The sequence below is a fragment of the Castor canadensis genome, chromosome X (assembly GCF_047511655.1).
Source record: "Castor canadensis chromosome X, mCasCan1.hap1v2, whole genome shotgun sequence".
NCBI lineage: Eukaryota > Metazoa > Chordata > Mammalia > Rodentia > Castoridae > Castor > Castor canadensis.
The window spans coordinates 25,567,249-25,592,556 of record NC_133405.1 but is presented as its reverse complement, the minus strand read 5'-3'; the positions used below and the strand labels follow the sequence as shown (position 1 = coordinate 25,592,556).

The window sequence follows — 25,308 nt, the reverse complement described above, 5'->3', positions numbered from 1 at the left end:
TACCTATGGCAAGACTAATGCTGAATTCATCATTTTCTGTTTTCCTTATTCTTTTCTTTAGATTGGATGGTCTTTCCTTCTTCTAATTACCCTCATCAAAAAGCTTCCTGAATATTCTTTACACTCTTCTCTTTATCTACTAATTTAGGATAATTTGTTTTACCACCATAATCCCAGTTTTGAAAATCCTCTAGTCCTTTTGAACAACCCAGGTGTTCCATCCCCAAGCTCAGCTTTCTTCCAGTGACCCTATCACCTTCATTTTATCACGTTCCTCTTTCATGATCAGAATTTGTACCAGAGGAACAATTTCCTGTATTTTCTGGGAAATGGCATTGTGAACAGAGTAAGAAGAGAAAGAATATACCAAGCACACTGCTTTCATCTGAATGAGCTTTAGGAAAGGAGAGACCAATAGAAAATGGAGTAAATAGAGAAGACTCACTGGAGGAAGTAAATTCTGAGGTGGACTCACAAAACACTGTGGGTTTAGAATGGCAAGAATAAGTATGGGAGATTAGTTTATGATAACCTATTCTAAGTTGCAAAGAAGGCTGCAAGCCCTCACAGACAAATTATGGTATTTTTTTCAGTAGTTTTATAAATTGCCACTGCTGAGCCAACCAAGTGAGATTTGTTTGTTAGTTACCATATATAAAACTGATGTTTGACATAGCGACTATGCTTTGAATTGTGGGCATTCAGGCCCTGAGAAAGACCCTTTAGGCCAACCATCTTGTGAGCCAAGGTACCTTTTGCACTGACCATGACACCATTCCTCATATTCAACTCTTCCAAGACCAGTAAAAGGTCCCCACCTCAGTAGATGAACTTTAGAAAGCACACATGAACATTCTCCACTGGGGTTCCAAATTTCACTCTAATAATGTTTGCAGAGCTTTCTTCTCGTGATGTTGCTGGATAGATAATTAGCTACCTTTGAGCCCTGAAACACACTGAGGATAGCCACAGCACTGAGAATTTTTCTTCTGAAAACAAAAAAAATCAATTTCATCCAATTCAGTTGTTACCATTTTAGGAAGTTAAGGTGCTTAATGTAAATTAATGTTTTAAATGTATGCCTTTGATCAATAGGTGTAATTCGATTAGAATCACACAAAGTTGAAAGCAAACCAAACATTCTTGACACTGTGGGCTTTATGCCATGCAGGTAAATCCCCAACAGAATTGCACTGAGCTCAAGGCTTATGTGGCCCCTCCCAATGTTAAAAAGTTAACTCCTGAAAAGAAAGTAAACATGTTTATTCTTGGCCTCCCTTCCTTTGCAAACGCCTCTGGATTTTTAATGAAAAGGATCCATACACCAAAGTAAGGGCAGCTGTTCCTGATTGGTCACCTGTTCAGAAAGTTCCTTATGCTTAGTAATCATACCACTGCTAGGAAGTATAAATTATGCATAATATACTGATGTAGAGCCCTCAGGCAAAGTTATCCTGATATTGGAGGGGCACTGCTGTCTGCTCCCCAATCAAGATTTCCCCATGAGCTTGTCCTAGTGTCCAAAATTGGCATTAGTCATCATTGTCATGGTGCCCAATTTTAAGCCCCAGGATCCACTCTTAGTCCCGGGCAGTTTCTCATACTTGTGTGAACATTAGCAGATATTCAATGAGTACTTACTTATGTGCCAGGTACTCAGCCAAGCACATCACATGCATTACTTCACGGAATCTTTATAAAACTCTCTGAAATAGGTAATAGTATCCTATCTCTGACTCAGATGCCATTAGGTTAAGATTCACTATCAATTAAACAAATCCTAGATGAATTGTACACATTGTAAAATATATAGAAGTGTTAGAGTCAGGAAAATAGGTAATACTCCCATTTTACAGAGGACTAAACTGAAGTCCAGAGGCATTAAACAAATCAGTCCAAGGTCACAAAGCTATTAAGTATTGATAAAGATTCAAACCCAGATCTCTGGTTCTTTCAGTGCCTATATCTGCCTGTAGGCACACGACACAGTCACTTTATTTCCTTTGCCACAGGTCTTAGGTGCCTTTTTCCTCCTCTTCCCACATGCCACCTTCCTTTTAGTTTTATGGAGTTCTGCTCATCCCAAGAGCCCAGCTGCAAAGGAGATACAAACTACCCAGTTTCCTCCTCTCATGAAACCTCGAACGATCAGCAATTAATAATCATACCAGGAAATAAATGGAGATGGTATAATCTGGTAGATAAGGGTGCAGGATCACTGACTTCAAGATGCAGTACCTAATATATGTTGCAGTCTCTGCATCCAGCATCAAATTCATTGTAATACAGGGGAATCTTTGACAGACCCCAAACAGGTGGAATAGGATTAAAGAAAGAAACTACCGCAAGGTGTAGGCAGTAAAATTCTCTGTGTAGATGATAGCAATACAAAGTGTGCTTCATACCCTCAGGTGGTAGAAATAGAAAGAGCTCAGGGATAACTATGGGATGGTTGTGCAAGCTCGAATCAGCCCTCAAATTCCCTCCCACATGGCCAGGGAGTAGCCATGGTAGCAAGAGAAGTGCATGCCTCCCAGTGGGAGCAGTACAGCAATGCTTTAGGTGTAAAATTGTCAGACAAAATATAGAAAACTCAGTTAAATTTGAATTTCAGATAAACAGTGAACTTTTTCATATAAATACATATCAAATACTGCATGGGGTATACTTATACCAAAAGCTATCTGTTATTTGTCCGAAAATCAAATTTAACTAGGCATCATTTTATTGAATCTGGCAACCCTCTTCAGGAGGTTAGAAACCCAAAGGAATAGGGAGCACTCACATCCAGAAGGATTGCTACCCTTCTGCTTCAGATAGCAATGTGTCCTACTCTCCTTGAAAATGTTCACACTACACACAGTGGCAACTTCCATCTATTCCCTCAAGCAGATTGTACAGAGACTAGACCTATCAAGCATTTAAGGAAAACTCACAGTACTGAAGAGAAATGATAAACTTAATGATTGAAAGAATTTAAGTGTGGGGAAACCAAAATAATAGAGAAATTAGAATACGACCTTTACAGAGTTTGACTTATCCCCTCAGAGAACTATGAAGGATATCACATCCATAAAAAACAGTTTCAAATAACTGAAGACCATTTCGAAGGCTAATTAGCTTTTGAAAATTAAAATATACTTATTGAAATAAGTAATTCAATAGATGGGCTAAAGAGCAGATTAGATTTAGGTAAAAATTTAAAAAGTAAGCTGCAAGGTAGAACACAGAAATTATTCAGGAAAATCCAAAATGTTAACAAGAGAGAAAGTATAAAAGTACAAAGACAAAGAGGACAGACAGACTCAGAACTTTTAGCATCATTCTAATAGCAGCTTGAAAAGAAGAGAGCAGACAAAATGGAGAGAAGGCAGTATTCTGAAGAACTAATAGCCAAAATTTTCCCAGGACGGAAGAATGATAGTGAGTCTTTGATTTAAAAAGCCTATCAATGACCAGGCAGGGTAAATTAAGCATACACACAGTTTCAGTCCATTTTCTGTACATTATAACAAGGTACCTGAGCCTGGGTACTTTATAAAGACAAAATATAAATTCAAGGCAAAAATGATTCTGAGATAAAGAGAAAAACATGTTTTATTCAGAAGAAACAATACTCTATCAAAAGATATAACAGATATGCACTTTTCTGTACTCATGGACATACACTCAAAATATGGAAAGCATAAATTAATAAATGTGCAAATGGAAATAAAGCTGTAGGGCTGGGGGTATGGCTTAAGTGGTAGAGAACTTCTAGAAATAATGCTCTATATAAGTGGCAATAACAGTGGGAAATTTTAAACACATTCTCTAAGAATTGAGAGATCAAGTAGATAAATAATAAGAATGTAAATGCTCCTCAACTTACAACAAGGTTACAGCTTGATAAATCCATCATGGCTTGAAAATACTTCTAAAATTCATTTTATAAATCTAGACTCCCAACATCATAGTTTAACTTAGCCTATGTTAAACATGCTCAGATCATTTACATTAGCCTGTAGTCAGACAAAGTCATCTAACATAAAGCCTATTTTATAATACGATGCTGAAAAGCTTATGCAATCTATTGAATAACGTACTGAAGTGAAAACAGTATGCTTTCTCACTAATTTAAATCCATAAAATTTAAAGTCAAATAATCATAAGTCAGGAATCATCCATACGGAAAACTTGAAAAACTCAATAAAGAGAATTTTGTATTCACCAAATAGGTAATATACCTTCTTTTTAAACATACACAAATATTCAGAAAAATGATCATTCATTAAACTGTATCATTAAATTAGAAAAACATAATATCTTATTTTCATATCCACTCTTGTCAAAATTATAGATCAATTACAAAAAGACAGTTCCTCAAAACTGTTACATCAGGAAACTTTAAAGAACACAATTCTAAAATCTCTCAGGCTAACGTGTAAGTAAAACGGAAATAGACACACAGCAAAAGCACTGATCCCAACACTGTAGGAATGGGTGCTGAAGTTCATTAGTCATCAAGAAAAAACAAATTAAGCCAGCAACGTAATACAATTGCATATTCACTGAATGGCTAAATGAAAACCACAAAAAATAATCAAGTGCTAGTGAAGATGCAAAGCAAATGAAAATCTCATACAATAGTGGAAAGAGTATAACTACTTATGACAACTGGCATGAGCTTCTACAGCTTAATACATATATACCCTATGATCCAGTAACTCCACTCCTACATATAGGAGTGCATATATATATATTTATGTAAAGATATGTACAAGAAGACTCAAAGAATATTTACTTATTACACCTAAAAGCTATAAACAATCCTAATGTCCACCAATAGTAGAATGAAGTGGAGTATTACCCACACAATGAAATATTATACTGCCTAGATACTGTACAAGTACCCACAAGAGTATAAATGAATCTTACAGTTCTAATGTTAAGTGAAAAATACAGACTCAAAAGAGTATAGACTATCATTCTATTCACATAAAGTTCAAAATCAGGTAACACCAATCAATATAATCAAAATAATGGTTACCATCACGATCGAGATAGTGTGATGACTGGAAAGGGGCACAAGAGGAGACATGCTGCCCATGCTCTGTTCCATGAGCAAAGTATGCATTACATATATGTGTTCAGTTGGTGAGAATTCATTGAAATGTGTGCTTTTTATTTATACATTTTCATATGTGTGGGGGGGTTATACTTCAATAAAAGTTTAAAGAAAAAATTTAGAGCTGGCCAAATAGTAATCCAAAATAAATTTAGTCTTAAATGCATGTATTATAAATAAACATTGAAAAATAAATAAACTAAGCTTTCAACTTAAGAAGGTAAAAAGAAGGTTGATAACGAGGCTTAAGTGGTAGAGTGCCTGCCAGGCCCTGAGTTCAAACCCCAGCACCACTGAGGAAAAAAAAAGAAGGTAAAAAGAGGACAAGATAAATCCAATGAAAGTAAACTGAAAACATTTTATAGATAAAAACATACATTGAAAAAGTGTTTAAAAATTTCAAAAATGATTTTAAAAAAGGTGAGTGTTCTGAAACAATTTAAACAAAACTTTGACAGACATGATAATTTTTAAGAGATAGCAAAATAAATATCAGGAACATAAATGGAGCATGAAAGATAAAGTGGAGACATTAAAAATTACAAGAAAACATTATGTACAACTTAATACCAATCAGTTGAAACCCTAGAGAAAAACTGACTCATGCAAGCAATGTACTTAAATTGGCCCGAGAATAAACAGAGGATTTTGAATAGACTAAAGTAATAGAAGACATTTTAGTAATAGTCAAAATTTTCTAATCCCCCTCCCCAAAATTACCACAATTACAGATACACTCTACCAAAGTTTCATGAAACCAGTATTTAAATCTGATAGGAAAAGTTTGGAAAGTATACAAACTAATAATAGTGGTAGAACTTATGGCTAACAAAGCCATAATATTTTCAGTTTTATAAAAGGAATGTATTTATTTACATTTATAATTTATAACTTCCCACAAAATTTTCCTACAAATTAAACACCAGGATGTCTTAATTAATACCTAAATTGAAAACTTAAATGAAATGGAAAATTTCTTTTATGTATGTTAAATATACATTGAGTCAAAACCTTGGGGAGAGCACTAATAGGAGGGGGAGGGTAAATGAAGAGGGTATAGGAGGGTGAGTATGTTGAGGTGCTTTATATTCATGTATGAATATGGAGCATTGAAACCTGTCAAAGTCATTTTAAGAAGAAGAATGAGGTAAGAGGGAGAATAATGGAGAGGATGAACCAAACCAGGGTATAATATAATGTCACAATGATACCCCCTGTATAACTAGTATATACTAACAAAAATGTGCTTTCTTTAAAAATCCATCACTTAATGCCTGTGTGAACTTCAGCAAATCATATAATACCTCAGAGTCTAAACTTCTTCCTAACAGAATTGTTGTAAAAATTAAAATTAAAGACAATAGGAAGTGCATAGCCCTTAGTAAGTGTTGAACAGCTTGTCATTATTGCCATTACTATTTATTAATAACATATAGAAATTAAAGATGCCAAACAACCTTATAGGGATCGCACAGTCAGTGTCCCCTCTCCGTCCACACACACAATTCTGACTCACTTCAGGAAAAGTCACATGAAGTCTCCCTTTAGTTGCTGTTGTTTGTTTGCTTACTTGTTTCTTGATTGTTTCTCTGGGTTTTGGTAAAATATACATATGAAAGTTACCATTTAAAACATTTTTAACTATACGTCAGTGGCATTAAGTACATTCAAATCATTGTGTAACCATCATCATTATCCATCTCCAGAACTTCCCATCGTTCCAAACTGAAATTCTGTACCCATTAAATAACTTTAATTAACATTTAAAAAATAACATTTTTTAAATAACATTTAAAAAAACTCCATTACAGAATTTTTTTCCTGAAGCTCCTTCTTCCCCTTCTAAAGATACTAAGCTTTTGTTTCCAAGAAGCTTTTAACATTTCTGAAGCTACTTGGGTGGCCTCCAAGAAGCCAGCTCTCTAGAATGATGATCTCTAGGCCTTTCTAATCAGCTTCTACTTTTAGGGCTGGTGGAGTGGCTCAAGAGGTAGAGTGCCTGCCTAGCAAGTGTGAGGCTCTGAGTTCAAACCCCTCTATCACCAGAAAAAAGCAACTCAGTTACTATTTTCAATGAAAATATGTAAGGCTTCTTTTGAAACATATTCACAGAAATACTGAGCCATTTTAAGTTGTTACCTATTGTCAGTGAGCTAGTCAGAACCTAGAACCTCCAAATGTGGCTTTATTTAGAAATTACTTCATTGCATATGTAACTACTTAACAAGAAGTCATACAAGAATGGAGTGGGACTCTACTCCTATATGACTGGGGGTCCTTACAAAAAGAGCACAATGTGAAAAGACAGACATGCACACAGGGAGAATGCCATAGGAAGATTGGAGTTAGCCTGGTACAAACCAAGGAACTACAGGAAGTTAGATGAGAGGGTGGGATAAGATCCTTCTCTATTTCCTTCAGAGGAAGCAGGGCCCTGCCAACACTTTGATCTCAGACTTTTATCCACTAGAACTGAGACAACACATTTCTGTTGCTCAAAGCCACCTAGTTTGTGGCGCTTTGTTACAAAAGCCCAAGGAAACCAATACACTTGCTCAAGAAAACAGGATCAGGAAATATTGAAGGGCAATAGAGAGTTGGTGAAGTGTATTTTCTACTGCTCTGAGTAACAAGTTACCCAGAGTATGGGCACCTGTGAGAAAGGTCAGCTTAAGTAAAGGCCTATGGACAATAGGGTGTTAGCTCCACAGAAGACTCAGAAAATTTATAAATGCCACATCTATTTACTGCAATTTTCCTTTCCAAGGATGATTTTCTTGGTCTATCTGATGGTTTTCTGGCTGTCACATGATATAGTTTCTCCCTTCTGAGTATATTTTTGTTGAAGAGAAGACCTCTTGGGAATACACAGGCACTTAAGGGGAGCCATTAGAGGGAGGCAGCTCTTCCACTCTAAGCTACCCAGTCTGGTATCATAAAGTTACAGCTAGTGCCCAGCTCACATGTTATTTAACTGAAGGCTGATTTGTTTTTAAAGGACACCTGGGTATTAGATAGATGATTTGAAGATATGGCATCTGGAATGAATGAGGATATTCAATCCCTCTTTCACAGAAGAGCAAGAGGCAGGGCCCAGTTCCCCATCAGTCTCGGTGTGATTTCCTCACTATATATAAACCACAGGCTCATAAATCCAAGATCTTTTTCAGCCAACAGATGTTGGGACTTAGGCCACAGAGGTCTGACCAGAAAGTTGCCTTGAAACCCTGCTGAACTGCCTGTCAGTTCAAAACACAGGATTTTTTTTTCCTCCAGGGCTTGAAATTGGCTCCCTCTTTTTATTAAAAATGAAAATCATGGAATTTAGATGATCATGGGGTTGGAATATTCATTTGCTGAATTGGGCTGTAGTAGTCACTCACTTCTCTGTGCTTTCCTGTGCCCAGCCTCCTGCCATTGTGTCCATAACACTAAGAACATAGTCCCTTCTAAGCAAAATACTTTGAGGTTCATAAATGACAAATAGCTGAAAAAGGAGAGAGCCTATGCCTTAGTTGGCTATGTAAGTTTAAAATGCATCATCCCTTATATTTTTAAATTATCTTTTATTTTATAATTTCCCCCAGTGAATCTTCACAGAAATTAGGTAGCTGTAATTATAAGTAAAAAGGAAAGCCCTTCCCACAAAATAATTGGCAAGATTTTCTGTCATAATCATCTTGACCAAATATCCCATCATCACGTCCAAGCATGTCCTTGGCTTTTATAGAGATTTTCCAAGATCTAAGAGGGTATCCTTTTAAGAATGTTTATCAAATAAAAAAGTAAAATGGGAGAATTATAACAAATTTAGCAGTCTCTATATTTTCTCAAGCTTTTTAGAAGGTAGTATAAGCTTTAATGCATGGTGTGATTCATTCATTCTTTCATTCATTTAGTTATTCAGCAGGTTTTTTTAACAACCTACTGGAGTGATGTGATGCCAGCAAAATGTTGGAATAAGAGGTCCCAAGGCATTATTCATGCCAACAGAAAGTCAGACTAGCAACTATCCACACACAAGAACACCTTTTGGAAAACTCCAAAACTTGGGAATGAAACTGATACACTCACCTGAACCACATAACCAAATGAAAACTGCATTAGAAGGATAAGAGTAGGCTGAAAGCATGGCTCAAGTGGTAGAATGCCTGCCTAGCAAGCCAAAGCCCTGAGTTCAAACCCCAGTACCACCAAAACAAAGGAAAAGTGATAAGAGAAATGGTCTTATTTGGCTATGTCAACTCTCCCCTTCTCCCCAAGTAATCAAAGTGCCAAACAGAGGATTTCCCTCATCCCATGATTTCTACAGTGGGAAAAGAGGACCATAGGTGGACAACCAGTTTTCCCAGTCAGGATGACATCCATCACTGAAAATTCCTATTTCTACTGATCATAACTTCCAGACACATCTCTCTACAGCCACACTTCCACCTAACTTGGCAGCCTAGCCTGCAGCCTTCTACTGCAGAACTCAAATAGAAGTATCACCTGGCCCTAGGAACATACCCAACAACTTTGGTCAATCAGAAGTAATTAAAAGGTCCAGCAAGGGGCATCACCTGATAGAGCCCAGTCAGTTATCTCAGCAGACAGCAAAGCCCAGCCAGAAGACCCACTCAACCTCAGAGTAAAGAAAGTGACAAATTGTGAGTCTGAGGATAAGGCCTACTGTCCCAGGGCCTTTACCAACTGGCCCTCCAATATCATAGGCTATCCCAAACAGTGAAGGTCTAGTCTTGCCAAAGAACACCTGCAATAAGGCCAGAAGTGGCTGTGTCCTCAAATGTGCTGATAGCAATAGACCAACAAAAGGGTTATAAAGAATCAGGAAAGCATAATGCAAAAAAACCCTCCTCCAATAGACCCTCAAGAAATGGAAATTTATTGGGACTAATGAGGAATTCATAATAATTCTCTTAAGGATTTCAGTGAACTAGATATGGGATAAAAGATTAATTGAAATTTGGGGAGCAATTCATGAAGAAAATGAGATGTTTTACAAAGAAAAACAATAAAAGTGGGTATGCTAGAGATGAAAAATATAATGACTGAATTGAAAAATTCAATAGAAAGTTTTTATAGCAGACTTGATCAAACAGAATAATCAGCGAACTACAAGAAAGACCATTTGAAACCATCATAAGGAAGAATGACACCATGTAGTCTGAAGGTAAATGAATGCAATTGGAGGACATGCTAAGTGAAGTAAGCCAGGCTCAGAAAGACAAAGGCCACATGTCTTCTCTCATAAGTGGAAGACAGATCTAAGAGATAAATACATGCATAAAACAAGCATGATTGTACACAAACTCATATGTTGAACATGTTTGCAATGGTGGAACTACTCTATGGAACTCAGGGAAGGAAAGAAAGGAAAAGAGAATAATAGATCATCAACAGCATCATAATACAGTATTGTAATATGTAAGTAGAGGTTATAACGATATGTATTGAAAGCTGTTGAATAATGGCACAGGAAAGGGGTAAGGGAGAGTAATGGAAGTGGTCGAACGGACCAAAGTAGAGTATACTCACAGCAGGGATACATTGAGACATCCCTTCGAACATCAACTTAAATGTTAATAATGAAAGACTGGACTGTAAAATAGGTACAGTGTGGAGGGAATACTTGTAGGAGGAGAAGGGTAAACAAAAGAGATTAAGGTGAGGGAATATGGTTGATGGACTTCATATAATTCTACAAAATAGAACAATGAAACTGCTTGCAATTGCTTTAAGTGGGGTGGGAAAGGGTAAAGGGGGAGAGATGGTGGGGGCAATTGAACCAATGTGCAATATAAGCCTATTTGGAATTGTCACAATGAATCCCCCCACCTGTACAATGAATATATACCAATAAAAAATAAAACTATCAAATCAGAGGAACAAAAAGGGAAAAAAGCAGTGAAGAACACATATAGAAATTATAGGACACTATCAAGACAACTAATTTTTGTTTAATAAGAATTTTAGAGAGCGAGAGAGACCAGAAAACATAATTGAAGAAACAGCAGTGAAAACTTCCCGAATATGAGGAAAGACACCAACATTCAGGTCTAGGAAATACAGAAGTAGCTAATCAAATTCAACCCAATGAAAAGTTCACCAACATACGTAATAATCAAACTATGAAGCAAGACAAAGGAAAAATTCTGACAGCAGCAAGAGATAACAAACACATTGCATATAAGGGTATGGTTATCAGCAGAATTCTTAGCAGAAACACTGCAGGTCAGTAGAGAATGGGATAATATATTCAAAGTGCTGGAAGAAGAAAACTCCAGCCAAGTGTACTATATATAACAAAGCTGTCCTTCATAAATGAGGGGAAAACAAAATTTGTTCTAGACAAACAAAAACTAAAGGACTTCATCACCCCTAGGATTTCTTTACAGGAATAAGCTAAAAAAGTTCTTTAAGATGAAACAAAATGCTACTAATTAACAACATAAAACATATGTATGTACAAAACTCAATGGTATATGCAATACACTCATATTCAGAATACTCTAGGAGTGTAATGTGGTGCGTAAAACAATTTTATCCTAGTAAAGAGCTAAAAACCCAAACATTAAAACTAACTACAGAAAAAACAAATCATTAAGGCATACAAATTACAAAAAGATGTAAATTTTAATACACAAAACATAAAATGTACAAGGGAAGTAAAAGTACACAGTTGTATGGAATCAAAGTGAAGTTATCATCTTGAAATAGCAAGTTATATTTTTATAAGCCTCATGGTAATCACAACACACAAATCTATACTATATGCACAAAATATAAATGGAAAGGATTCAAAGAATACAACTATGGAAAACTATCAAACCACAAAGAAAGGCCATGAGAGGAAGACAGAAGCAAAGAATCTACAAAAGAACCAGAAAACAAATTACAAAATAGTGTAAGTCCTTATGAATCAATAATTATTTTAAATGTAAGTGGATCCAATTATCTAGTAAAAGGACATAGAGTGGCTGAGTACATTTTTAAAAAAACCCATATGCTATCTACAAAAAAACTCATTTCACTTTTAAGGATTTGCGTATACTGAAAGTTAAGAGAATAGAAACTGATATTCCATGCAAAGGAGAACATGGATAATTATGCATATATCAGGTAAAATAAACCTTAAATCAAAAAATATTAAAAAAAGATGAATAAGGATATTATATAATAGCAAGGGAGTCACATCAGAGGATGTAACAATGATAAATGCATATGCATTCAACATCAGAGCATCTAAAGTAAACATCTCTGAAGGGAGAGATAAATTGCAATACAGCAGCAGTACAGAAGCCAGAAGTGGTGGTGCATGCATATAATCTCAGCCATGCAGGAAGTATATAGGTAAGAAGACTGTGATGCTAAGCCAGACTGGGAAAAAAGCATGAGATCCAAAAATGAGCTAAAGCAAAACGGGGTGGGGATATGGCTCAAGTGAAAGGACCTGTATTTAAACCCTATTACTGCCTAAATAATAGGGGACTTTGGTACTGCATTTTCAGCAATGGACAGATTATCCACCCAAAGTTAGTAGGAAACACTGGATTTCGCCATACTTTAGACCAAACAAACATATATAAAATATACTATCCAACAGCATCAGAATACACATTCTTTGCATTCTCCAATGTAGATCATAGACCATATGTCAGGCCACAAAACAAGTCTTAACATTCTTAAGAAGACTGACTCATATCAGTCTCCCAACCACATTGATACAAAACAAGAAATAAATAATGAGAAATCTTGTTATTTATAACAAGATTATAAATCTTGTTATAAATTATATTATACTTATATAACAAGATTATATTATACACAGATAAGTGGATATTAAACAAGCTCCTGAACAACCAATGGGTCTGAATGGATAAAGAAAATTATATATATATATATATATATATGTATGTATATGTATATATACATATGTGTGTGTGTATATATATATATATATAATGAAGTTTTACACAGTCATTAAGAAGAATGAAATTATGTCATTTGCAGGAAAATGGGTGAAAATGGAGATCACCATGTTAAACAAAATAAGCTATCACAAAGACAAGTGTCACCTGTTTACTCCCATATATGGAATTTAGGAGCAAAAAGACATGAAAATAAAAGGGGACTTTTAAGGATGTGGAAGGGCAAAAATAGGAGAGGAAGGGAGGATTTGATAGGGTAATAGAGGAGGTAAGTATGAACAAAGTACATTATGTGCATGTATGGAAATGTCATGATGAAATCCATTATTTGTACAGTTAATATACAATAACAAAAAAGAAATCAGAAGGGAAATTTTTAAATGTCATCAAACAAATATAAAAGGAAGCAGAATATACCAAAAAAACATGAGATGCAGCTGAAGCTGTGCCAAGAGGGAAATTTGGAGCAATGAATGTCTCCAATGTAATATCTCAAGGAATCAGAAAAAAATAATAAAAAATCCCAAAGTTGGCAGAAAGAAGGAAATAAACAAGAGCAGAGCTGAAATAGAGACTAAGAGAACAACAGATAAAAATCAATGAAATAAAAGTTGGTGCTTTGAAAAAATAAAATTGGCAGACTACAGTAAGAAAAAAAGTAGATTCAAATAAAATCAGAGATTAAAAAGTATACATTACAGTGATATCACAGAAACTTAAAGAATCATGAAAGAACAAGTATATGTCAACAAATTGAATAATCTAGAAGAAATGGATAAATTCCTAGACACATACAAACTACCAAAACTGAATCATGAATAAGCAGAAAATCTGAGCAGGCTAATATTAAATCAGTAATAAAAAGTATTCCATCAATGAAAAACCCAAGCCATGCATAATGGTGCACACGTGGAATTCCAGTGCTCTGGAGGCTGAGGTAGATGGACTACAAGTTTGAGCCCAGCCTGGACTACAGAGTGATAAGAGACAGTCTGTCTCAAAAAAAAAAAAACCAAACACCCAGATCTAATGACTTTTGTACTGAATTCTACAAAATATTAAAGAACTATTACACTAATATCCATCCTTCTCTAACTCTTCCAAAAAAAATTAAAATGAAGGAGTACTTCCAAACTCATTTTATAAGGCTAGAATTACCCTGACACCAAAGCCAAGGATGTTATAAGAAAAGAATATTATAAGCCAATACACCTAACAAGCATAGATGTAAAAAATCCTCAACAAAATATTAGCAAACCAAATTTAACAGCACATTGGAAGGATTGCTCACTATGAACCAGTGAGATGTATCAGTAGACAATAAAGACAAATACTTACTGTCTTTATTATCTCAAAGACTGATTTGCAAATATATGCAAATCAGTAAATACAGCAAGTCACATTAACAGAATGAAGGGCAAAAATATATCAACTGATCAGATGCACAAAAACCATTTCACAAAATTTCATTATAAAAAAACTATCCACAAATTAGATACAGAAGGAATATACCTAAGCATAATAAAGTTCCTATATGACACGCCCACGACTAACATCAGACTCAAAGGTGAAAAGCTAACATTTCCTCTAAGACCAAGGATAAAATGAGGATGCCCATTCTTCCCACTTTCACTCAACATAGCAAGTCCTCACCAGAACAATGAGGCAAGAGAAAGAAATGCAAGGCATTAAAATAAGAGGAAAATTGAAGTTGTTTTTGTTTGCTCATGATATAATCTTACTTATAGAAAGCCCTATAGACTGTAACCAAAAAAAATTGTTATAACTTACAAGAGAAGAATACAGTAAAGTCATAGGAAACAAAATCAACACACAAAAATCAGGAGAATTTCTACACATTAACAATGAACTATCCAAAAATGAGTTCCAGAAAACAATCTCATCTTAATAGATACAAAGTACTTAGGAATAAATTTAACCAAGGAGTTAAAAGATCTATACTCTGAAAAATATAAAATATCAAAGAAATTGAAAATAACACAGGTTGATTGAAAGATATTAACAATCAATATTGTTAAATTAACAATTAATATTGCTAAAATATCCATACTACCCAAAGTACAGATTTGATGTGATCCTTAAAATTCCAATTCTGGTGTTGTTTTTCCTTTTTTCTTTCTTTTTTCTTGTTTTGTTTTGTTTTCTGAGACAGGGTCTCTCTATGTAGCCCAGGCTTGCCTCAGCTCCCTAGTGCTGAGATTGCAGATGTGAACAACCACACCCAGCTCAATGACATTTTTTCACAGAAATAAAATAGAAAAAAATCCTAAAATTCATATGAATCCACAAAAAAAACCCTACAAATAGCCAAAATATTCTTGGGCAAAACAGAATAAAGCTGGAAGCATCACAGTACTTTATAATTATCACAGTAATTACAATAGTATCTTATTGGTGAAAATAGACACATTAACCAGTGGAACAGAACAGGAGCCCAGAAACGAGCCCACACCTTAACTGATGTTCAACAAAGATGCCAAGAACACAATGGGAAAAGGACAGTCTCTTCAGTAAAGGGTGGGCGTTGGGAAAACTGAATTTCCAAATACAGAATATGGTCATCATATACAAAAATCTAATCAAAATCGATTAAAGACTTAAATTTAATACCTAAAACTGTAAACTATTAAAAGAAAACATAGAAACAAAGAAAAACATCCTAATATTGGTCTGGGTAATGATTTTTCTAACCCTGCTGGGTTTTTTATTTGTTTGTTTTTTGCAGTTCTGGGGATTGAACCCAGAGCCTTGTATGTGCAAACACTCAACCACTGAGCTACATCCCCAGCCCTAAGGGTAATGACTGTTTAGATTTGAACCCAAAAGCTCAGGCAACAAAAGTTAAAAATAGATAAGCAGGATTACATCCAGTTAAAGAGCCTCTGCATAGCAAAAAAAGAAAACAGAAAACAGAGTGAAAATCCATCCTATAGACAGGGAGGAAATATGTGTTTGCTATACTTCTGATAAGGAGTTAATATCTAAAATAACTAAAGAACTACAACTCAATGGGAAGAAAATAAATAATCTGCTTTAAAAGTGTATAAAGTACCTTGTTTTGTTTTGGCAACATTGGGATTTGAACTTGGGGCCTCACACTTACTAGGTAAGAGCTCTTACCACTTGAGCCACTCTACCAGCCCCTGAAAGTGGGGTAAAGTACCTTAATAAGACATTTCTCAAAAAAGAATCCACAAATACCCAATAGATTTATGAGAAATATTTGACATCACTAGTCATTAGGGAGACACAAATTAAAGCCACAATGTGATTATTCCCTCACACCTATCAGAATGGCTATCATTAAAAAGGTAAAGGATAAGTATTGACAAAGATGTGGAAAAAAGGGAACCTTTGTACACTGTTGGTGGGAATGTAAATTAGTACAGCCATTATGGAAAACTATAGAGTTTCCTCAAAAAATTAAAAATAGAATTACTATTTGCCCCAGCAATTCCAGTTCTTGGTATATATCCCAGTAATTTGAATCACTATGCTGAAAAGATACCTGCACTCCTATGTTCACTGCAGCACCATTTACAATAGCTAAGGTATAGAAGCAACCTAAGTGCCCATCAATAAATGACTGGATAAAGAAAATTTGGTTGATATTAGCCAGGTGCTGATGGCTCATACCTGTAATCCTAGATACTTGGGAGGCTAAGATGAGGAGGATTGCAGTTCAAGGCCAGCCCAGGCCAAAAAAAGTGCATGAAACCCCATCTCAACAGAAAAAATAACTGGGTATGGAGGCAACACCTATCTTCCCCAGCTACAGTGGGAAGCATAAACAGGACCTGCAGATTGAAGTGGAAGAGAAAAAGGATGAGTCTTTGATTTGGGAATAACAAAGTAGGTGGCTGGTAATGCCATTCACTGAGATAAAGGGCACGGGAGATGGTGAAACCATGGAGGGCTGGAGTGGGAGGACAGAGATGAGTTGGAAATTTTAAGTAGGCAGCACATGTAGTGTATCAAGATGAAGGTTCTAAGTCAACTCATAAAGTCAATAATGAGCTTGAGCTGGAAAACAATTTGAGAGTCATCATCATTAAAAAATTATACTTGAATCCATCAGATAAGATGACATGGACAGAAAATGCAGGGCAAGTAAAAATGTCTGTGTCTCAAGCCCTGAGAAATGCAGCATTTAAAGTTTAGGTGTGAGAGAATAAACACCGAAATGAGACTAAGGAAGAAGCCAGAAGACAAGGGAAGGAAGTGGGTTGAGCACAAGGGAGTAGGCCACTGTGCAGTGTGCTGCTAGAAGCCAGGCAGGATGGGAGCTAAGTGTCTACTACATTTAATGAATGGAGATAATTTTCTGTTCCGGGGTCTCACTTTTCTCACTATTAAAATCGAATTGATCTGATCTTGATCTTGCCTGAATTTGGAGTACTTTCACCTTAGTCTACCTTATCTATTGAGCTTCTTTACATTTGATTCAAATTTTTTGGTGGTAATGAGGATTGAATGCATGGCCTCGCATTTGCTAGGCAGGCACTCTATCACTTGAGTCACACCCCAGCTCTTTGTGCTTTGTGTATTTTTCAAAAAAGGTCTCGTGTTTATGCCCCATCTGGTTTGGACTGTAATTTGATTCACAATTCCCCGAGTAGCTGGGATGACAGGTGAGTGCCACTGCACCCAGCTATTGATTGAGATGGGATCTCATGAATGTTTTTGCCTGTGCTGGTCTTGAACAATGATTCCCCTGATCACTGTATCCCGAGTAGCTAGGATTATAGACATGAGCCACTATACCAGGTCTATTCAATTTGAAGAAAGAACTCTATGGATAAAAAAATATCTAATGAAAACTAGATACTTGACAAGATATTCCACTTCTACCTTAAATATTAGCAATGACCTTTCAGCTCTAATATTCTGTGATTCTATACATTCAAGACACACTCTAACCTAGAAATAACCTGTTTTATCAATGTCATCTCCCAAATGGTTCCTGGTATGATCTTTAATCCTATCAGTCCAGCCTCCGTATATTGCCAACCTCTTGTTGGTCTCTGTGTGTCCCTTGCACTGCTCTGTCCATCAAAATATTTCCAAGTCAATCCTCAGAAGTCACCTTGTCTCAAAGACCTTCCTTGACTCCAGTTCACACTGGCCATCTGCTCCCCTGCCCTTGTTTTGGCAAATTTTCATGCTCTACCTCTAATTTAGTAGTTCTGTCTGAAGCACAATAAAACTACAGCTTTCCATAGAGGAGCAACCAAGTATTTGCATTTGCTTACCTAGTTCCCTGTTCCTGACACAGGTTTTCAGCTCCGCAAATGCCTAATAAAGACCATTTGGCCTGCAGCCTGCCTTTTTAGCTGTTAAAGCAAGAAGACCGGGCCTACACTCTATTATTCATGGTATGCTTTTTGCAGAGGATTTTCCTTCTGTGGCATTTACCATGGTTAGTGGGGTGGAGCAGGGAGATGTCACTATTTTAGTTGCAGTAAAGCATAAAAAACAAGCAAATGCCACAGGAGAGAAAGCAACATTAGGCACTATGCTCAGTAATCTGGGACCTTTGTTACAAAATCTCAAACCCCAGCATGGCCCTGACCTTGAGAATGAACATTTCACACTGAGAGGCACTCATTTTTAAAGAAGGTCATGTTTGAGGTTATAGCTAGTGGACTGTATTGCTTTAGTGGGGACAATATAAAAATCATACATTCTCTAAACAAGAGCTGTGGGAATGACTTTGCCTTGACTTGTGGGGCACTTATCCTGGAAGGAAAGCAGGTAAACATGGTTGAGACCTTCATTAAGCTATAAAAATTGATGGAGCCAATTATCTCCTTCCTGAAACTCAGGCAATATAAGAAAAAGAAAAGAAATGGTTTGCAAATAGAGATGGGGCCCTGATGGAAGTCTAAGTGGCACCCAGGCAGTCTCTTATTTTCACAGTAGCAGACAAAAAGGGGGAGATATTTCTGAGAGAACAAAATTCAGATGAAGACAATCAGATTTTATTAAGCATTTTTTGTTTCTATAAACCTTTGTGGTGAGCCCTGTGGGAGATGAAATTAAAATAGAGAGTTCCAGATCCTTCCTCTGAAGAAACTTACACTGTAGTTGGTAGAACCAAGACAAAGATCAGTGAAATAACAAAAGAACATTTACAAGCTAAAATGAGCTGGAAAATGTAAATTAGCTTCAAGTACCCAGGAAATGATGCTGAGTATGTGTGTCCAGATGTGGATTCGTGACCATTGTGACTGTTGGGGAGGTAGTGGTGCAATAACCTGGGAAATAGAGTTTTACCCTGAGGAAGTACATGAGCTAGGAAGGAAATGAGGCAATCTCTCCAACTTTATGATCAATAGGTACAGAAGCAAAAATAAACAGAGCATGTAATGAAAAGGGAAAAAATCAGGCCAGTTACACTACCGGGGTTGGGGAGTTGGGCAACAGGCATACAAAGGTTGTCAATAGAAAAAGAAAAGCTGGAGAAAAAAGTTGAAAGAGAGCTTCAAAGCCCATAGCTAACATTGTATTTACTAATGAAAATGTTCCATCTCCAGTTAGGAACAGACAAGGAAGCTCACTTTCACTTTTAGTCAACATTGTACTAGAACTTCTAGCCCAGGCAATTAGGCAAGAAAAAGGAATTTATTTATTTATGCAGGTTAGAAAAAGAAACAGTAAAATTTTTTCCATTTTCAGATGACAAGCTTTGAATAAAGAAAAGTACTGAGAAATTCACTAAATAACCATTGGAACTAATAAAGAAGTTAATCATGGTTGAAAGATACAATAGAATACACCAAAGTCAGTTGTATTTTGGAGAAGGCAGAAGCAGCAGTGTCCATGAATGGGGCTGGGGTTGGAGCTCCTACAGATTGTCTACAGATGCAGTGGAAGTGGCCTCTGGGCTAGGAAATTGGTGCCCTGGTTACATGGCCTCAGAGCACTGTGTCAGTCCTCTTGATGTCTGGGCTTAGCAGAGTGGTGTAGCTGGGTGAAGCTTTTGTCTTCCTTGCTGGTGCAGCCTAGCACACTTGAGCAAGCAATTGATAACTGAGTTACTATACGTTTGTTAAACTATGAAAACAGCTACGGGTCCAGGCAGTCTGAAAGCGACTGCTGTGCTGCATGGCCACCTCCTACAGTACTGCAGTGAAAGATGACAGTGTGAGTGGAACCACCAGCACAGGGAACTTCTCCTGTTCCTCTATGGAAGAGATCCAGGGATATGAAGTTGAGTTTTACCCACCCTTACAAAGCAAGTATGAATACCCCATCTGCTTGATGGCATTCTGGGAAGCAGTACAAACACCATGAAGCCTGTGCCATCAAATCTATAAGGGATGCAGATCACAAGTGTTCAGTTGGCAATGAAATACTGCTGGAAAATCAACTATTTCCTGACAATTTTGCAAAACAAGTGGTTCTTTCTCGGGGAATAATATGTCCAAATGTTTACATAAGATGGAACTGAGACATCTCGAAGATCATCAAGCACATTGGGAGTGTGCTCTTATAAATTGTCCCCAATGCCAACTTAATACTCACATCTTTAAGGATTGTTGGAGACAAGTTTCTTATCTAAAGTTTGCTGTACCCATGGCATTTGAAGATAAAGAGATTCATGACCACAACTGTCCTTTGCAAATGTCATCTGTGAGAGCAGCACCATGCTTCTTATGGAATAAATGCTTAATCATTATGATCTAGACTGACCAATGGCCCCGATTCCATGCATATTCAGTCCTCCTGGGTGCCATGAAAAGATATGAGTTCACCCAGCATGAAACATCCAGGTAGGGGTGGCTGTAGTCTATATGTGATCTTAAGCTCCAAAGTGACTCAGAATATTGTCCCAAAGGACATTGGCCCAGGCTGTTTATAGTTAAAACCTCTCTTTGCTGCCCATACCTCCATGGGATATGCTTCCATTTGATGCTGTCTCCCTGTCCCAGATTCCCCCTGGATGTCATCCAAAGGTCTAGAATTTCCAGGAAACCATTCAACAGTTACAGAGTCACTTTGTAAGACGGGACCAATAAATCCAGGGCCTGACTGCTAACATGGAAACTCAGAGTATGTATATGAGTTCAATTTAATTACTCAAACCCTGAGGACAAAGTTGCTGAAATTGAAGCACAATGGTGCAATGGGATTTACATTTGTAAGACAGGCAACTTTAGCATGCACTTGACATCTCAAGAGGAGAAAACTGCTATCATTCATAGCCTGGATTTTACACAGACAAAATGGGTACAAACTGTGCATGCACCTGCACTTTCAGATACCGACTGCTCAGTGCTGTGCAAGCTATACAACCCTCTTTGTACACAAAATGCAAGGAAAATAAGACAGCCACCTCCCTTGGCCCTTCCAAGGTACAATATGCCTTACAATTCTTGATCAGTCTGAAGCACCAATATGGAAAAACCATGAAGAGGTAATGGATGCCAAACCATAGCTGCTTGCCTTCCAGTAGCCCACGATCCCATGGAACCCCAAAGATTTTGGCTATGTAACATTTATGCACCTGGAATCCTCATTAGTGCACTGGAAAGCCCTGCTTTGACATGGGTGGCCTTTGGAAGGAGTGCTTCTAGCCATGAAGTACTGATGCAGGGGTGTAATATCCTCTCGCTTATTTTTAAAAACAACAAACTATATGAAAAAAACCAGCCTTGTATTGCCTGTTCTTGATAATAAAATACAAGCAAAAAAGCAGTGGTGTATTTTCATGGGCTTTTGTTCCAATGTATTTTACTGTCAAAAAGCCCAGAGTTGGGGTGGTAAAGCACAAACCTTTAATAATAATGGACTTTCCTTTAAAACTTCAGCTTATTTTTATGTAATATATTAATTTGAAAATTGCTACTACCTTGTGTTAGTAACAACAAAAAGAGTTGTTGCTCTGGAGTATTGAGTTCTCATTTTGTTTAGCCTCCTTTAGCTTGCTTTCAACCATCTTTGGAAAACTTAAGTTTCCTTACAACCGCTTTCCCCTCTAGGACGTTTATTAAGAATATTCAGGGACTAGTTTAAACCCTAAGTCTAACCTTAACTTATTCGGTGTAAGCATGTCTGTTGAACAGTAACTTGTTTAAGTGTTTCATCCTCCTTGCTTGTGGCAGCTTCTCCAGAGTTCCTAATGCTGAGTACTTGAGGATACCAACTGCTGAGTGTTACACTATGTACATTTTTAAAAAGTTTTTATTATTATATGATAGTTATACAGGGGATTTCATTGTGACCTTTCCATACGTATATATATTGTACCCCTTTGTACACTTTTTGTCTATTCCATGCAGAACGGATTCCATAATCCTGCAAATGTCTTCTGTTTGTACACACAAACCACCAACATAAAAATTAAAGGTGATTCAATGAGTCAAAAAAAATCAATTGTATTTGTATACAATTGCAATGAAATATACAAAAATGAAATAAAGAAAACAACTATATCTGCAATAGCATGAAAAAGAATAAAATATTTATGATCAAATATTAAAAGCTAGACAAACCTTTATTCTAAAAAACATTAAGCATTGTTGAAAGAAATTAAAATTCTAAATAAACAGAAAATGTCCTGCGTTCATGGGTTAAAAGACTTAATGTTGCTAAGATGGCATACATTCCAAATTGATGTACAGATTCATCATAATCCGTATCAGAATCCCAGCAGACTGCTTTGTAGAAACTGACAAAATGATTCTGAAATTCATATGGAATTACAAGTTTCCCCAAAATAGTTTTTTATTTTTCTTGAAAAAGAAAAACAAAATTGTAGGACTCACGCTTCTTTATTTCAAAACTTACTAAGAAACCAAGACAATCAGGACACTATAGTATTAACATAGCATAGACATTACTCAACAGAATTAAATCATGAGTCCAGAAATAAAATGATGTGTCCACAACCAACTAATTTTCAACAAGGTTTTCAAGGCCATTCAATGGAGAAAAATATTCTTTTCAATAAATAGTGCAGGGACAATTGGAAAACCACATGCAAAAGAATGAAGTTGGACCTATACCTCACACCCTCCACAAAAATTAACTCAAAATGGGTCAAACACTTAAAATTAAGAGCTAAAGCTATAAAACTTCTCAGAAGAAATGTAAAGATAAATCTTCACAAACATGGATTTGGCAAAGGATTCTCATAAATGAAGAGCATAAGGATAAAAGAAATATACATAATTTGGGCTTCATTCAAATTTAAACTGTTGTACTTCAAAGAACATGATAAAAATGAAAAGAGAATGAATAAAATGGCAGAAACATTTTCAAAACATAAATCTGATAAAGGACTTGTCTGTAGACTATGTAAAGAAAGTCTTACAACTCAACAATAAAAGATAAATAACTAATTAAAAACATGGTCAAAGGTATCTAAAAAGACATTTCTCCAAAGAAAATATATAAATGGCCAGTAGCCCATGAAAAGATGCTCAACATCATTAGTAATTAGCAAAATGCAAATTAAAACCATAATGCAACATTAATTCACATCCACTAGGATGGCTATAATAAAAAATATATATTTGGTACATTATAAGAACTTTCATAAATGCCACAATGTACCCCCACCCAGCAAACCAATAAAAAAAATGTCTAAAAAGAAAAAAACCAAATGTTGGAATGATGTAGAAAACTGAAACCCTCACATATCTGCCAGGAATGTAAAACAGTCCATCACTATAAAAACTATCTGGAAGTTCCACAAATTACTAAATACTGAGCTAGCCCATGACCCAGCAATTCCATTCCTAGTCACAGATGCAAGAGAAATGAAACACATGACCATACAAAAGTTTGCAGAGGAACGTTCATAGTTGTATTATCCATAAGAACCCAAAGTGGAAGCAAATGTGCATCAACTGAAGAATGGATTTTGATAGACAAAATGAAGTATATCTGTGCAATGGCATACTATTCAGCCTATAAAAATAATAAAAAGTACTGATATGTGCTCATGGATCAATTTTGAAAACATTTTTCTAAGTGAAGGAAATACTATAATGGACCATTTTTGCATGCTTCCATTTACATACAATGTCCAGATCAGTCATATTTATAGAGACATAAAGTAGATTAGTAGTTGACTAGGATAGATCAGGGAGGAGGGAAATTGGGAGTAAACACAAATGGGCATGGAGTTTTTTTTAGGGAAAATGAAAATTCTGAACTCAGACTGTGGTGTTGGTTTTACAACATTATTAATATACTAAAAAACATACACTGAACACTTTAATGGGCAACATATATGGTATGTTAATTATATTTCAGTAAAGCTGTTGTGATGATTTGGATCATGTTACCCCAAAATATGTTGAAATCCTAAGTCCCAGTACCTGTGAATGTGACTTGGAAATAGGGTGTTTACAGACATACTCAAGAAGTTATTACGTTGTTCCCTAATCCAGTAAGTATGCTTATAAGGTACCCTTGTAAGGGGAGAGAAGTTTGAACAAAAGCATTCAAGGAGAATGCCATGTGACACCAGAGGCAGTGACTGGAGTGCTGCAGTTACAAACCAAGGACCACCAAGGACCTAAGATCACTACCAGAATCTACCCATGTTCTCACAGGGAGGATGGCACTGCTAACACCCGATTTCAGACTTCCAGCCTCCACAACTAAGAGATAATGAGATAATTTCTATTGTTTGAAGCCACTCAGGGATTGTCACACTAACTCTAGGAAACAAACACAACAACTTCGTGTGTGTGTGCGTGTGTGTGTGTGTGTGTGTGTGTGTGTGTGTATTACTGGGGATTGAACCCAAGGCTTCATGCTTGCTAGGCAAACACTACCACTCCAGTTATGCCCCCGTACTTTTGTTTTTATTTTGCTTTTGAGGTAGGGTTTCACTTACTTTACCTGGACTAGACTTGAACTTGTGATCCTCCTGCTTCCACCTCCCAAGTAGCTGGGATTACAGGTGTTGACCACCATGCCTGGTTCAACTATTTAAAAAATAAAACAAGGCCGGATGTAGTGGTGTGTGCCTGTAATTCCAGCTACTCAGGGAGTGGACATTGGAAGGATGGTGGTTCGAGGCTAGCCCATATGAAAAGTTAGGAAGATCCCCATCTTGCTAACAAGATGTGTTAGCAACCAGACAGGTGTTGTACACATCTTTAATCCCAGCTATGTGCAAGACATAGGTAGGAGGATTGTGGTCAGAGGCTGGTCCATGTAAAATATAAGAGCTTATCCTACAAATAACTAAAGAAAAAAGATCTGGGTGTGTGGCTCAAGTGTAGAGTA

General features: G+C 36.4%; 1 protein-coding gene and 2 pseudogenes across 2 annotated transcripts in view; 2 read left to right on the top strand and 1 right to left on the bottom strand.

The window, feature by feature from the left end:
- Smarca1 (SNF2 related chromatin remodeling ATPase 1) overlaps positions 1-25,308 on the bottom strand; it is a 630,075-nt gene that overhangs the window by 497,254 nt on the left and 107,513 nt on the right. The gene's annotated exons all lie outside the window — the stretch shown is intronic.
- On the top strand, positions 17,684-20,825 carry LOC109675696 (TNF receptor-associated factor 6-like; annotated as a pseudogene).
- Positions 20,898-22,391, top strand: LOC141410458 (TNF receptor-associated factor 6-like; annotated as a pseudogene).